This window comes from Convolutriloba macropyga, chromosome 13 (genome assembly GCF_964194025.1).
Source record: "Convolutriloba macropyga chromosome 13, txConMacr16.3, whole genome shotgun sequence".
NCBI lineage: Eukaryota > Metazoa > Xenacoelomorpha > Acoela > Convolutidae > Convolutriloba > Convolutriloba macropyga.
The window spans coordinates 22,333,003-22,350,068 of NC_134480.1; the positions used below are offsets into that span (position 1 = coordinate 22,333,003).

Below are 17,066 nucleotides of genomic sequence, written 5' to 3' on the forward strand. Positions count from 1 at the left end.
GAATCTTTACTGGTGTACCTTTCTTTCTCCCTTAATCTGTTGTCAAGACCTGATACAGAGTCCCATAATTCAGCAAACCTCTGAGTACATTGGTCTTGATGCTCCTTTAGTTGTTGTACAACACCCAGCACGGCTGCTTTTGTATCCTCATCAGTGAATCCAGCATCAAGAGCATCAATAGATTCTATCATGGGTAATTAAGAAGTTGCAAAAAACTGAGTTTTTTTTTGAGCAAATATGTCTGTAAACTGAACAATCAATAGTGTTTTGAATTTCAGCACTGGATGTTAATGAACGCAATTGGTCACTTAAAAGTTAAGCTAGAGCGCACCTTCCTCTAAAAGCGCAATCATTCTTTTTTCAATCATTTAAACAAACAAAGAGGCTCGCTAATGTGCAATAACACATAATGTCCGACCCCGCTCATCCACAATCTTGTCTCAGTTATCTACAAATTATAACAAAGGTAAACGGCTTCTATGGGAGTAGTTCATATTTTCTTATCTAAACATTGATATTTTCTTAAAAAGGGACAGACATCTACAGACATCTAAACAAAAAAACGTTTGAACCAATTAAATCCAAACTTTATTGTTTGCCGAGAATGAACACCAAAAAAAAGAAATTACAGACATAAAATCAGTTGTAATGCAACTTCCCAAAGAGATAAAAAATGACTTTCTCTAGTCAACAGTTAACTTTACCAAAAAAACCAAAAATTAGTATTCTAAAATCGACATCTATCACGTTTTTCATTTTGCTATCAAACTGCAATGTTTTTAAAGTAAATAGCGACCTCTATTTGATTTTGATTGCATTGTACTTTCTCAAAATATACTTGCAACAAATGCTAAAATAAGAAAAGTGACCTCGGCAAGTTAAATTACTATTGAGTGAGTCATGTTTGCTATTGAAGATTATCAAACCGTTTATCTAGCAAATTGGTTGTTAATTCTAATAGAGGAGTCAAAGAGGTGAAAATAAGAAACAGAAAACATCCTAATTAAAATTATTTTTTTGAGAAATCTTTATTCTAAAATTTAGAAAAGGCAAAATTTTGTCATATCGGATTCCGAGAACTGAATTAACTTATTGCAAGCACAAAAGAGTGAGAATGAAACAGTTGGCACATTTTGCTATTGAGGCTAAATAACGAGTCGACAAAACAATATTTCATGGAAATGATTTTTTTCGGGATTCATTAAAAATCCAATTTCAGAACAATTGTGAACAAAAGTTGAAAATTTCCAAGGAAATTACGTTGCGTGAAAGCCAAATTTCATTCGTGATTAATACACTGACTAAAACAGATAACAACATCCAATCTTTACTTAGACAAATGCGTGGCATTTGCCATCCCGGAGCCTCGTGTCACAGTCTTTCAGCACTGATTCATTAGAATCTAATTGTAAAACGTTCAATCAGTCCTGAATCAGAGTGACCTCGGGGTAAATTTATCTAGCATTATGTTCAGACAAAACCCAGAAACATTTTTTTCATGAACCGTCACTGGGCAGTCTTAGGTTGTCGTTTTTTCTGATCAGAGTAAAATCTTACTAAAAATGAAATTTTCGAAAATCGCAAATTTTGGTAAACGTGTCGCACGGTCAGCCAAAAAACAAGTAAAATCGTATAAGGACACGTTACAAAATAGTAAAAAAAACTGATAGTAGGACTGGAACCCTTATTAAATAGACGCTTGTTAAAATGGGGCGGGGGGGGGGGGGTGGGCTGGGCTTGAACGAGGGGGGGGGGACTTTAGGGAACAATTTTAATGCTGGATATTTGAATATGGGAACATGTTTAAATGCTGGTCAGCTAAAAACGCCAAATCTGAGGCGGATACGTTCAATATTGTAGTTCTTGGAGGGTCTAAGGTCCAGCAGCCGGGAAGCGACTTGATTGGATCAGATTTCTCTTGTATATATCTTCGAACTGAATTCGAGAAATGAAGTGGGATTGATGAAGATTAACTTTGTGGTAAAATAGTTTACGGGCTCACATCGGATTTGATCAGGGCAGAGCTTAGTTCAGAAATGGGATCTTTTCCATTATAACCCCCTACTGCACCCCCTCCCCCCTCCCAACACCTCCTTGAACACCATCCACTTCGTTTCCCGAGATGTGATTTCCCGGATTACCTCTGTGCTGAAGTGAACAATCGTATGTGTTCATTCACGGAGTTCTGAAGCGTTTGTTGCACCTTGTATCTGCGCCAACACCCGCCAGATCGACCATTACCTGCAGTCAAATTCCTCACAGAGATGCGTCTGACGTTTCAGGTGTCACGAATTTGAATGAATTGTCCAAATTATGTCCGAATAAGATCCTAGTGTGTTGGTGGTGGTGGTGGCGGGCAATATTGTGGGTTGGGGGGATACCCTGAAGGGTATTCCCCCCAACCTGAAGGGTATATGTGGGGATACCTGAAGGGTATATGGTGGGTTGGGGGGGAATGTAGGCTAAATCAGGAGTTCAAAAACCTAGGTTGGGGGGTCAATTTTTTGCTCCATCATATAGAAATTTTGATTTGAAGTTAAAAATTATCGATTTTTGCACTATTGTCTCCTTTCAACACTTCAGTTTCTCTTGCACCCAACTATTTTATTGAAAAATTGCACATTTAAATTGAAAATGGGCTAAGTCAAGATCTCAAAAACCTAAGTTGGGGGGGGGTCAATTTTTTGCTCCCTCATATAGAAATTTCGATTTGAAGTTAAGAATTTTCGAATTTTGTACTTTTGTATCCTTTCAACACTTCACTTTCTCCTGCACCGAACCTTTTGTGTGAGAAATGAGCTTTTTGTTTTCTTTTCAGATGAGCTTTCTCGTGCTTGGTGACTCAAATTTAGGAAATGCGCAGCAATATCTATACCAGGACGAGCCACTGAAAATTTTCGGGTACATTTCATGAAAAATTTTTTGATTTTTTCATTGCATTTTTTTTAATCGAAATTGACTGAATTTTTTAGAGCACAGTACGAGGGAGAAGGTGGACGTCGGTGCGAGCATCTTATCGATTTAGTGGACTTTGCACGAGAGTTTACTCAAAATTTAGTTATTGTTGGTGACAATGACGTAAAAACGCTAAAAATTGGGTATATTCCGCAAAAATATTTAGATTTCAAAAAGGCCGTCTGGCCATCTAAGATGAAGTTTGCTGGGCATAGGCGGCGTGGTGATCTGGACCCTGTGTTGGTTGCAAATAATAATATTGTTTTGAGCGAAAACTTAGGTGTTCACTACAAAAGTACAAAGCTTATAAAACCCAATGATTTTCACGATTATGATTGTCATTTTGATCGTGAAGGCGAGGGGTATCGGCATCTAGCTTCTTTAATCCTTGCCGTATTTGAAGAATTTGTACGAAGCTGGTAATTGCGGCAAAGCAATACTCTCATACTCCGTTCGCATTTGTTCTATGAGTTCTAAGTGAGTTCTCTGTGAGTTCTATGTGAATTCTGTGTAAAAAGTTTACAGCACCTTTATCAAATTGTATCTTTGTCACATTTGTTTTTAAATCATTATTACAGTGATGTATTTTCCTGGTTTTCGTAATCGCTACCTTTCTTGGCTGGTTTCATTTATTTCAGATGTATTTGATAAAATTTGGGCATTTTGTACAATTCGTTCAAATTCGTGACACCTGGGAGAATACAGTTATGGAGATTAGACGTTGCTGCTCTCTGTTATGGTTCGTCTGCGAATATGGAGAATCTCTGCGAATATGGCGAATCTCTGCAAATACGGAGAATGCAGAATGCAGAATGAAGAACGCAGAATGAAGAATGCAGAGTTGTAACAAACTGAGATATTGTGAGTTTCAGATCTCCTGAAACAGGCAAAAACTCACCTTTTATTGATTTTTATCAAAAACTTCAATTTTGAATGAATATTGCAGCTTATGTACTCTATTAAATTGAACCTTGATTAGTTCAGACAACGTTTTTCTTTTAATAAAAAATAGGCTGAACGTCTTAATGTGCAGAAAAAGATCAGTCTGAATTTTAGGCTGTCCAGAAAAAATGCAGTGCCTGACTCATCAAAATTTCATTCTGTGCAGACCAAACCCAGTCTATTTTTCAGTCTGAGAAGAAAAAAAAACAGAAACTGTTTCTGAAATTTACAATTATCAGGCTATAAAATGCCCTGTCAAGAATTCTTGAAATAGAAAAGATCATAATGAATTTTCATGATTCAGTACTGAACTATTATGACACTCATATCCGTGATACTCAGTAGTTTCTATTTCATAAATTCAGCTTTGATAGATTCTTGAATAAAACAGCCATGTATACAAAAAAATCAACACTAGTGATAGCAATTTTTTGAAAACAAAACTGGATCAAATTCTATTACAACTGAAACAACTGACAAAAGATTAAAATTAAGGCACATTTGCAAAACTTAAAAAGACAATTTATCATGTAAACAATTTAACTCACAAACAAAAAAGATGTGCCAGAAATCAGCATCTACCCGGTTTTCAAAGCAATTTTTAATTTGTAAGCTTTCTTGATCTTAAGTTGACCTCAATTTGTTTCTGAAAGCTGAACTTAGATTTAAAAAATGAGGGAACAGAATTTTAAGCGCAAGTTGAAATTGGACTCCAAAATCATCAACAAAGTATGTAAAGTTTTTCCTCGTAAATTACCAACCAGTTTTTCCAAAAATTTAATTAACAATTCATTTAAACCCACATTTGCGGAAAAAGACAAGAAAAATAGTTTTAAAGAAAAAAGGAGGTTTTTCTTTGAAAAACCAAGTAAAACTTATAAAAACCCAATTTTTGCAGAGCATCAAAAAAATTTTTAATTGAAGCAGCCCCTAGTTTTTATTGAAACAAATGTTACGCAAGTCGACAAAACAGTATCGAACAATCCAAAGGTTGTTACTAATTTCCAAACAAATTTTAGAACCAATGTCAAATAACCACACTAAAAGTTTTCAACTTCGCTGCCTGAAAACATGAGTTGGTCTTGTAAACAATTGAATAATTTATGAGTAATTGATGAGTATAGTTTTATAAACCCAAATTCAATCAAAAGGAATCGGATGAGTGAAAAGCCAAATCTAGACGAACTCAAAAATTTTCTGTTTTTGCGGAATAGAGTAGCGTAAATTATGTATTTATGACAATTATTTGATTGAGACGGAAGTATCAATTCAGATATCCTTTATTTACCTATTTAAATTTTAAAAAAAGGAGCTGTGGCCGAGTCAACTTTTTCACAACTACAAGCTCTTGAACAGGAAGAGAAATGCTTGCAATTGTCATGGAGAAAAAAACAATATTTTATAAAAATTTACGAGTACCAGCGGCACAATTTGGGAGCCAAGAGTTGCGCAATCTGCTCACCAAAACGAGTCGGCACAGATAATGGAGTTTACTTAATTGTCGCAGCAAAAAAATTCACAACAACTTCCACATGGACGACTTGATCAAGTTCATAGAAACACCGGAATAAGCTATCGAGATTTTCATTCAGCCTCTTCTCTCAAAACAACAATTTGAGTTACGAAATGGTTAACCAACAACAAGGAAGCTAACGCAGCGATGCCGAAAAACTTAAAATTATTGTGCAAAAGCATGTGCAACTTGATTCTGAGCTATATACAGACGGTTCATCGGTACTTGGTGGAATGGAAAATATCTGACAACAGTCTTCAGGTGTGCAGAGGTACTAACAAGGAAGAAGTTGAGACTCCCGTAACCCAATGAAAAGTTTTTTTTACTAGAATCGTCCGTATTTGAACACTGGATTTTTGCTCCATCAAGAGTTGCGTTCACACGAGACGAATCCTCAAATTTTTCTGGACAAAAAAACGGAAAAGGTTTGGACAACGAATATGAAATCGTTTAAAAAACAAAGTTCTTAAAGTGGAAGGAATAACTTATTACTTTAGCTGATATCAATTTCAATAGAAAAAAGCAAAATCGAAACTTTGTTGTTTTTTGAAGCACCCGACGACACGATTTGTGCAGCGGTCTTTCTACGTTCTCAAGCAAAAGAAGCTTCAGGCAATTTAGCATTTGAATTGAGAAGTGCAGAGTAGCACCGATGAGACATCTGTCAATACTGCGCTTAGTTTTGAAAACCGCTGTCATGGCAGAAAGATTGATAGGCATATTTTGAAAGAACACGAGAAAAAGACACACAATTGCAGTTTCTGTTCGGATTCAACTACCGTGCTGCAATAGAGACATGTTTCTCACCAATCAATTTTTCCTGTTTCTCACCGGAAATGTTTCTCATCGACATGTTTCTCACCGGAAAAATCAATTTTTAGATATAGAAGGATGAGGGCGTTGTATACAACCCAGAATATTTGGCACCAGAGCAAGCAATGTTGAGGAATTCAGGAGAGATGAGGGGTTCATTGGGCCGGCCAGCGAGCTCAGAGTGATCGCTCAGAACAAGTGAACCTCACCTTCTCCTCAGATAAGGAGAGTATACCATCAATCTTCGTGGCGCAGGATAAGGAACAGAATGCCGTCACTCAGTGGGAACGGCTCAGGGCGATTCAGGAACTTTATAAATTCTCGTCAAATAGTTCCTGTCTCAATACAGAGCGGTGGCAGCAGGCTGAGCACATATATTTTCCTTCATAGTGTCAACAGTTTCATTCATCATTTAAAGTGTGCAACAGAACTTTCGAGACCAAGCCATAGATATCACGCCTAACATAGCTCTCATACACGGAATGAAGGATCTGGAGATAGAAAAACTTCCTCTCAGCGTAACGGGACTACAGTCAAATGTGTATTCGAACGAAGCGTTTGCACACATGTCAGTCTTATTGTGAATAACAAACTATGACTACAATGCGCTGAAGCAAAGCTTCGATCGTTTGAGTGTTCTATCAAACAACAGCTTCAACATGACGGATGTTGGCACTATTATTGGTTAAGATTGGTTTGGGGTACAACGCCTATTGAAAAACAACTGGGCAACTCAACTGAATCTTTGGCAATTTTAACGAAATTGGAATGGGAATTCAGTGGACTCCAGACCGGCAAAATAAGACGAAGTGTTTAGCAATTCACCTTCACAGAAGATGTGAAAGCGGTGGAGAATATCCAAAATCATGTGGTAAGTGTAAACTTGTGGTTCCCAAGTCAACGTCATCAGTGAGTCGAAGAATGAAATGCAGATGCAAAAGATTCTATAAAGTAAAACGATGTTTTACAGGCGATTGGCACGAGGTAGGAATGCGGTGGAGCAAACCAGAGCCAAACCAACCGACTAACTACAGTTTAGCCTTGGGTCAACTTTACTCCAGGGAACGAAAATTCCGCAGTGAGCCCAACTTGAAGAGATTGTTTTAACAGTCAATCTGAAATGGAAGGAATCTTCAATCTGTAGTAACCTCTTCGCTTTCAACGTGGATTTGAACTGAGGAAGTCGATAAGCAACAATGATGGAGTTACCGAAGCAATCCCAGAAGCAATACCATAACGAATCCCAATCCTGGTGGCAATCGTATACGTCCCAAGAAAGACTCCAACGTCCATAGCTCCCGACTTCTTCAAAGACCTACTTAAACTCCGAATCCCAGTACTTCACCTAACAAAGGATCTTCTGTCAAACCGGAAACAGAACAAAAACGACTAAACTAAACCCTACCAAAAACTACACGTCAGACCGTTCTTGGAAGTCAAACTTCTGACAACTTTAAGAAGCTACAATTAGGATATAATGAAAATCGTAAACAAGAACGAGCAACTTTCGCAGAGTAAGAGAAAAGCTGCTGCAGACGTAAATACAAAGCATTGGGTACTGTTTCTTAGTAATTTTTGCTTCCTACGGCGCAGTTTAATTACTGGGCCAAGGGGTTCGGAAATGTCGAGGAAACCAATTGGCCCACCTGATAAGTTGTCTGATAAGTCTAGCTTTCTCTGTCCTTTCTGTTCACCAAAGGTACCGTTTAACTACTGGGCCAAAGGTGACTAAATCTCCTTTTACACTGTCTCCAGCAGCTTTCCAGGCATCTAGCTCTAGTCAAGATGACTCGTTCTTGTAGAACTTGCAAGAAAAACATTCCAAAATGCGATCAGACCTTCAATTGTGTGGCATGCAATTGTCATTTACATCTTGAACCAACCTTCACGGGACTATCGCTAGCAGTTCTTAACAAAATCAAGGAGTTGGGACAAAATGCAAAGTGACTTTGCTCTGCGCGCGTCAACAACAGCGAAGGAGATGCCTTCATCCGAAACCGAATTCGGATGCTAGTAAATGATAAGATCGACCGACTCAATGTGGCAGCAAGAAGAGAAAGCATCGAAGTAAAAGTAACTGGTTTAGTGGAAGAGAAGATCCACGAAACGATGAGGAAAACACACGAAATAGTGGAAGAAAGTTTTGACAGCGTAGTCAATAAAGTAGAGGACAACAAAAAATGGACTATTTCACAACCCCCAAAAGTGTGCAACATAAGTCTTTCCCATAAAAATGAAATGAGTTTTAGAGTACAAGGGATCCCAGAAGATCCAGACAAAACTTGTGACCAGAATTATGTCACAACACTTGAACATGTAATCCATATTTTGAAAACCATAGGAGTGAAAGTTGAAATTGTCAACCTCAGGCGGCCGGGAAAATTTCCGGAAGGAACGACCCAAACCGCGTGCTGTTCTCGTCACTTTGCCTAGTGCCACTGCCCTCAACATTGTCATGGCCAAAAGTGTGCAATGCAACGACTATACTATCTACCGGTGAGACAGAGAACACAGTAACAATAACCTGCACGGCGGATGCTTGATTGCAGTGAAAAACTCTTTGTGCTCTCAGAACGTTAAGGTGGATGTTGAGTGTTGTACAATATGCAAAGTCTGCTTGATCAGCGAAGAGATATACAACTGCTCCCTTTACAATCCACCGCAGAACATCCAGTACAGGTATGACGTTGACAACTGTTACCACCCTATACTAGAGGCAATTCCCAAAAAATGGAAAGCAGTGATATGTTGCGATCTAAATTTTCCCTCAACGAACTGGGGAGCTTATTGGAGCACCGACAAAGAGGAACAGGACGTTCTCAACATCCTCGAAGAGCGTCTCCTCAGACAAGCCATTGATTTCCCAACTTGCGGTAAAAATTTTCTTGATGTACTGCTCTACCAAAACAGCGAGGCATTCTCCCAAATTGACATCAATTTCAAAGCCTTATACGAGTGTAGTGATCGTCTTCCTGATGTTTTGTCCGTAGAATTTGATTACCAACAAGAACAACGAACTAAAGAACGTTACTACAGTTTCACCAACAAAGCAGTTTTTGATTCTATGCTGTGGCATCAAAATTTTTCCAACCTCTATGCTTCTCAAATGCAAATAACATGTACAACGAATTCAAGGACTACGCCACGACACTCATCAACAACCATGTTCCAAAAAGAACATGGTTTCGACAAAGCCTTACCCCCATGGATTGCCGCTGCCACTTCAAATCAAATGAAAATGCTGAATACCCAACGGATCAAGCTAACTACTCGCCCCACTACCTAAAGGAAGAACAAAGTGCGGGCCCTTGAAGCGGAAGTGCTCAAAAATTGCGAAGCCGATCGTATCGCTTGTCAAGAATAAATGTTCGGCACTAGAAACAACAGAGAAATCTTTCGATATTTGTGGTACATAAATAAGGCACCTCAAATACCAAAACTGTGAAATATTAAGAAGAGTCAGCATGCACAACCCGGAGCAAAGTGGAACTGTTCATTTCATTTTTCCACTCTGTGTTCGCACCAAATGCACCATTTACTGTCAACAGATACCAAAACCAGAAAGCCAAACCGATTTTTAAAGTCTCCGCAGGAATAATTGAAAATTTTTTGGACAAGCTTGACATCAAGAAGTCCCGGGGTCCCAACAATCTACCGTCAGTCTTCTTCAAAGCAATAAAGAAACAAATGTGTAGAACGTTAAACACCATGTTAAAAAATTTCAATTGTATCCGGAAACTACTCTTGTTTTAGAAGACAACGGCCGTAGTATCAGTTTACAAAAAAGTCAATCCAAAATTCGTCGAAAACTACCGACCCATATCTCTCCTTTGCATTGAAAGCAAGATTTTCGAAAAGTGCCTGTACGTACCGCTATACAACTACTTCGAAAACTTTCTGTCGAAGAATCAACACGGTTTCGTCAGAAAAAGATCAGTGATGAGCAATCTCCTGCAGCTCTTGAATGAAATATATGTCGCCATTGACAATGATCCAACTGCTCAAATCATTGCATTTTACAGTAAATTTTCCAAAGCAATTGACACCGTGCCCCATGGACTGCTCAAATCCAAACTATATGACATCGGCGTAGGTGGATGTTTCCTAGACATCCTATACGACTACTTAAATCAGCAAAAACAATACGTACCAAATGAAGATCACACATCGAAAGTCGAAAGATTTACAAGTGACCAGCGGAGTACCACAAGGCTCCCTACTGGGGCCTTTACTCTTTTGCATCTTTATAAACGATCTTCCTGATGTTGAAACTTTCAGCCAACCTTTCATTTTTTCGGACGACCTAAATATCCTAGCCATTGGTAAATCAATCGAAGAAGTCCAAACTGATATCAAGAAAATCGGGAGATGGGTCAAATTGAATAAAATGAAACTAGCAGTCAATAAATGCCATGAACTCAACTTTCGAGGGACACGCGCATGTCTATCATTAAACGGACAGCCGCTAGGGGAGCCTAGGAAAGTGAAAGACCAGGGAGTCTACATTGGGGACACGTTAAACTGGATTAAGCACATCGAGCATCGAATCGAGCATCAAATCAATTAAATTATTCTACTGCTTGAGACAAAACGCTGCCTTCAATGTCAAATTCTCGGTGAAACTAGGACTACACAAATCAGTCGTACTACCCGTTTTGCTCTACGGGCTGAATTGAGCGTACCAATATCTAGAACAGATCAACGGAAGCTCGAAAATTTTCAAAGAAGGTTACTGAAACGTGTTTGCGGACCCCACCGTGGTGACAACAAAGCTCAGTTGAGACTGCTGAATGTCCTACCTCTAACTCTCTTGTTTCAATTGAATGATCTTCTGCTCCTTTCCAAACTTTACAAGGACATTGAGGAGCACAAAATCAACCGACCCATTCATTGATGGAACAACAGATGGCAAGTAACGCTGAAATTGAATAAAACAAAAACTGAGTGAAGAAGGACTGAATTTGTCTAAAGAACTGCTAGAGTAGTGAGCAGAATACATGAGAAAGTCGACTTTAATTTCAAACTCTTTTTCTGAACACTTTCGTGTATTTTTGTGTTTGTTACATTAGCAAACCAGCAAACACTTCCGTATAACAAAATGGGTAATACCGTAGATCTTTACAAGTTTATTTTAACTGAAGGAGTCCGGCGTGATGAGATTTTTTTAGCATGAAAAGAATTCCGAGCGCCTTGTTCGAGTACTTTTTTTGTGGATATCCCACGTAAGATCACTTGTTACATAAATCCTTCTCTATGTTTTTTTTTCAATCAACCAATCACGATTCCGAAGAAACTGAAGTGATGCTTGGAATTAGACATTGAGACATGAGAACATTTTTCAACATCTAAGAGAAGTTTGTGTTGTTCACTCAATTTCATCACTATAGTAAGGTCCATTTGACAGATAAGACTGGACTTGTTAACTGATATGAATTTAGCGTTGTCGACACAGAGGAGAGGAACAACAGCTCTGCAGGTGTCTCGTAAATTGTTGACGTAGATTACAAAGAAGAGAGATGCCAGAAGAGATCCCTGCGGATCTCTACTTGTAATGTTAACGCTTTCAGAAAAATGACTATTGTTATTTTCTTTCTTTTATTTGCATTGTTCTTTCTAGCTAATTGGAGGCGCTTAAATGCGTTTGTCGTAAGTGGTTTAATCCACGGTGTTAATTCAGCTCGATGCATTGTCTTTTTGGAACGTTTTCAAATATTATTGGTCTAATCCAATCGTACCACTGATCAAGCAGAACATTAATGTTATTCCAACAAAATCCATGACAAGGTAATTCAGTTATCTGTTTATTCATTTCATCAAATCTAGCCTTAGAGAAGCTGTAAACTATCTTTGATTTTGTTTCCATTAGATATGAGGAGCTTAGGTTTCTGACTCTAACTTTAAGAGCAATTGCATCAAGATTCGATAACAAACTAATGTCCAGATTAATTTTCTTGTGTTTTTGGGTTTACTAAGACGAGATCGAGGACACCTGATGCTGCAGTAGGGATATCAATGATTTGCTGAAAGCTGTAAAAGCTAATTAGGTCAACAAAATTCTGTGTATCTGAGTTCTTAGCTGAGTAATCGTGCCAATCAATTTCCGGCAAATTGAAAGCACCATACACAATTATTGAATAGAAGGACTTTGACAGTGTAGAGATTTCCTCAAACAGTAGATAATAATCTTGAGGTCATATAGCATAAGCACTGGGACATGATGAATTCGGTGGGTCATAAAAACAAACATGCAAAACATCCCAATAACTAAAACTGAGAGAAAACGCTAGGAGGCATCCATCAATGCTTGTATAAAGAGGAATTTGTCTCGTGACAAAAGTATTCTTGATACCAACCGAAACACCTCCGCGTTTCGAGGTGTTATTATCAGCTTTCCTTTCTGATCGAAATTTTGCTTAATTGGGAAGAAAGAGTTCGATATCGTGAAATGAGCAATGAGGCCAATTCACTTTAAGCATGAAAAAGTCTACATTTCTCAAAATTACGTATTTTGCAAGTCTAGGGCGTTTATCTCGATTGATTATACTACGTATATTGAGTACAAATGACTCGAGATATTCCTCGGACTCCTGTTTTACATTTAGTCACCATTGACAAACCTCAATTTCAGTCCCATCAGAGATGAGTTTCTGGTTGAGTATTAAAAATTTGTTGCGCAGGTATCCTTCTTCGTTAATCAGTTTACACCGTTTGATTAGACGTCCCTTGTCTTTGAATTGCTCTTCCTTGGTCAAAGATTTGCTTACAAAGATCTTTGTTCCTTTGTCTTGATTAAAGTACTTAATTTTATGAGCGTTTGCAATCAATATTCATACCGTCCTGGAATTGTTGAAATTCGCTAACAGCGATCTTGGTTTAGAACTTGATTTGGTAAATTTAACTAATCGTATGATGTTCGAAACTGTGTTTTCATTTTCTCCAAGAAAATCAATGGCCCGCTGAGTCTCTTTAATCTCATGCTGCATAATGTCCGAATATTTTGAATTTGGTTGCGAGGAAAATTCTGGTATCTATTTTGGGGAGCTTTCATTGTTGACATTCAGCAGTTTTGGTTGGGGAGAAATTATAGAGGAAGTTGACTTAGCTTTCACATCTGATAGTGTCGATTTGATGTCCTGTTGACTGTTGTTCATGTTTTCCTTAAAATTTTGTGGTTGTCTTCAATCTCACAAGCTTCTTCACGGCTTTAGTGCACTCATTACAAAACCAGACGACGCCTCCGGTGGACATATATGTCAATGCTTCAGTTGGAGTCTTTGTGCATGTGTGGTGTACCCACCAACCACATTTGTTGCACCCAATAGAATTGGTAGTTTCATAAACTGTTGACGAGCAATGTGGATATGTTAATTCTGAACCACTACTGGTTGACTTTGTCTTTGTCAGGTTTCGCATACAATATATGAAACTATTTAATAAGTTTATCACAACAATTAGGCTAGTCTCTCATCCGGTCGGATTGTTCCCACGGTTCAGTGTTCACATAAGTCGAATTCTAATGGGCATCTGGACTAAGATTTGGGAACATTGGAACAGCGAAGTGGAGCCTGGCAAAGGGGCCGAATTTCCGAGGTGGAGACAGCGACTTGCAATTGTGGCTGAAAGAAGCATCGATAGAAGATACTTCAACACACCGAGGTATAAACCAAACCTGATGACTTTGCTGACTAATATGAATACACAATATGTGCAGTGGGATTTCTTCGTTCACAACTATAAAGATACTGACTTAGCGTTTGCAATAGGCAATTGCAGTGGCTCCAATGAAACATCTTTCAATAGCAGGATTGGAATTGCGAGCAGCTGTCATGGCAGTAAGTTTAAATATTGAACAATTCACAAGATCACCTAATTTGTCTTCAATGTCTGCCGGGCAGGAGCCCGAACGTATAGTCTCGTCTTCGAAGAGGTAAAAAAAGGTATTCCGGCGAACTGACGGTGGAAGGTTTGTGAAAGCTAAAAATGAAATTAGGCCCAGCAAATAAACTTTTTTAACATCATTTGTTACTCCACCAACGCTGGTAATAGAAACTCCAATTTTCGCTATTTAAGTTTGATCATAAAGGTGCGAGCAAATCAAGTAATCACCTACACCAGTTTTTTTTTGTTAATGAGCTCTATATCTCGGACACTGTCAAATGCCTTGCTAGAATCAACAGAAAAAATGTTCGCTGCATCCACTTTCGTAGAAATTTTCCAATTAAATTGTAAAAGCTGGAGGATTTTTGATTTACATTTAGTAGTAGTAGTAGTAGTAGTAGTAGTAGTAGTAGTAGTAGTAGTAGTAGTAGTAGTAGTAGTAGTAGTAGTAGTAGTAGTAGTAGTAGTAGTAGTAGTAGTAGTAGTAGTAGTAGTAGTAGTAGTAGTAGTAGTAGTAGTAGTAGTATTAGTAGTAGTAGTAGTATTAGTAGTAGTAGTAGTAGTAGTAGTAGTAGTAGTAGTAGTAGTAGTAGTAGTAGTAGTAGTAGTAGTAGTAGTAGTAGTAGTAGTAGTAGTAGTAGTAGTAGTAGTAGTAGTAGTAGTAGTAGTAGTAGTAGTAGTAGTGTCCAACCTCACCTCCACGTGGTGTCCCCTGGGGGTAGGTCATGTGCTGCGGCTCTCCGCTCACATGGTCGAGCTAACGAGGCACTGGTCTTCTAGTTTGTGGCGCAACTAGTCGTATCTCAGCCTTCAAACACCAAAGCAATGAGTACATTCAACCATGGCCCCGAGTCCCGGGTAAGGGGTGCTAAGAATCTCCCGAGGAACCAACTCAGAATTGCAAATTTAAACGTCAGAATACAGACCCAAGCCGGATCTTTAGAGGCTTTGAAAATGGATCTGGCGCAATACAAGTTGGATATTCTGGGAGTGCAGGAGACGAGATTGCAGGAGCAAGAAATTGATCTCGGAGACCACAAGCTCTACCTGTCTGACTCGTGGTTGTCTGGTGTAAAGTCGAGACAAGGAGGAGTGGGCGTTGCTGTAAAGAAGTCATTGATAAACAGCATCGTAGAACAAGTGGCTCTAGGTGAACGTATTTGCTACGTCAAGTTCGCGGCTCGGAGGAGAGCCAATCTAGCTGTTGTTGTCTGCTACGCACCTACGAATGAAGCTAGTCTCCAAGAGAAGGATTTGTTTTGGAGTCAACTTTCAGACCTAGTTTCCAGCTTCAAACATAGGGAGCGTATTTGTGTCATCGGTGACCTCAATGCAGAGCCTGGACACCAGTTGAATGACACCATGAGCTGCAGAGGCCCGTTTGGAATGGGTGAAGAAAATGAAAACTCGGAAAAGTTGTTATCATTTTGCACTTCACACAAATTGCTCGTAGGTGGTACATGGTTCCAGCATCGACAAGTGCATCGGTACACCTACAACCCTCCCGATCCGAGTTGTCGAAAAAAGATGCTGGATCACATTCTGTTTGCAGAGAGATACAGAGGATGTCTGACCAATGTGAGGACCAGAAGAGGGAAAACCACAATTACCGATCATGAACTGGTCATTGAGGAAGTATCTATGAAACTTTTGTCTAAGAAGCCATGTTTCACGCCCAGAATCAGTTCTGCAAAGCTGCAAGATGAAACAACGCGTGACTTATTCACGCAGGAGGTCAAGTTACATCTTGATAAGAGCGGCGATTTCGAGAATACAGAGCAGTCTTGGGACAATTTTCGAAAAGCCCTGAACCAAGCAGCAGTGAAATGCCTCCTTCCGGACAAGCGAGTGAACAAACCTTGGATTTCTCCAGATTCTCTGGAACTTATCCGGAAACGAGCTGATCTACAGTTGAAGAAACACAACAGCGCGGTGGCGTTGTTAGAGTTCACAAACTGCTGTAAGGAAGTCAGAAAAGCTCTACGTGCAGACAAACGGGCATGGCTTGAACGCAAAGGCCAAGAAGTGCAGAGCTTTGCGGACAGAGGCAACTTGAAGGAGGTTTTTGGGGCATCACAGCAGATTTGCCGAAACTGGAGTCCCCAGTTGACCAAATTAGTTTCAAGCACTGGCGTCAACTTACGGACGAAAGAGGAACGATTTGAACGCTGGACGGAACATTTTAGTCAACTCCTGAATCCCTCAACATCCAGTTGCAGTGCGAGATTGGATCCCGAAGAAGCAGCTGAAAGCTTGTCGATTGACCTGAGCCCAATTCGATTTGAAGAAGTGCTTGAAGCTGTCCGCAGGTTGAAGAATGGCAAGGCAAGTGGACCCGATAACATTTCCTGTGAGATGTTGAAAGCACACAAGGGTATTGTCGAGTGGCTCTGGGATATCATAGATAAATGTTGGTCGACGGAAGTTCTGCCCGATGACTGGAAGGTAGCAGAAATTGTCCCATTATACAAGAGTAAAGGAAAGAGGTCAGAGTGTTCGAACCACCGAGGGATCTCTCTATTGTCAGTACCAGGCAAAGTGTTCGCTTCCGTTATTCTCAATCGATGCAAAGATTCAGTGGATCGCGTCTTAAGGGAAGAACAGTGCGGCTTCAGAAAAAGCAGAGGATGCGCCGATCAACTCTTTGCCCTGCGTCAAATAATAGAGAAATCAATGGCGTTTCAATTGGATATTAGCTTTTGTTTCATAGACTTTCGAGCGGCATTCGATTCTGTCGATCGTGAGCAGATGTACCAGATAATGAAACACTATGCTCTTCCGCAAAAAGTGATAAACATCATAAGAAACAGCTATGATGGATTCAAATGTCGAGTCAAAGTCGAAGGTGAGAAAGGACGCTTATTTGATGTCAGAACGGGCGTTAGGCAGGGTGATGCGTGGTCCCCAATCCTATTCGGCCTTGTCATCAACTACATTTTGGCTAACTCGGTGCATGGAGGATTAG

At 39.4% G+C, this 17,066-nt stretch overlaps 1 protein-coding gene across 3 annotated transcripts in view; it reads right to left on the reverse strand.

Moving 5' to 3' along the window:
• LOC142351789 (putative ATP-dependent RNA helicase DDX46) overlaps positions 1-13,680 on the reverse strand; it is a 513,331-nt gene extending 499,651 nt beyond the window's left edge. For all 3 annotated transcript variants that reach the window (XM_075403960.1, XM_075403958.1, XM_075403957.1), the window contains exon 1: positions 13,650-13,680. The gene's annotated coding sequence lies outside the window, so the exon portion shown is untranslated. The remainder of the gene's footprint in view (positions 1-13,649) is intronic.
• Between the last annotated feature and the right edge of the window lie 3,386 nt (positions 13,681-17,066).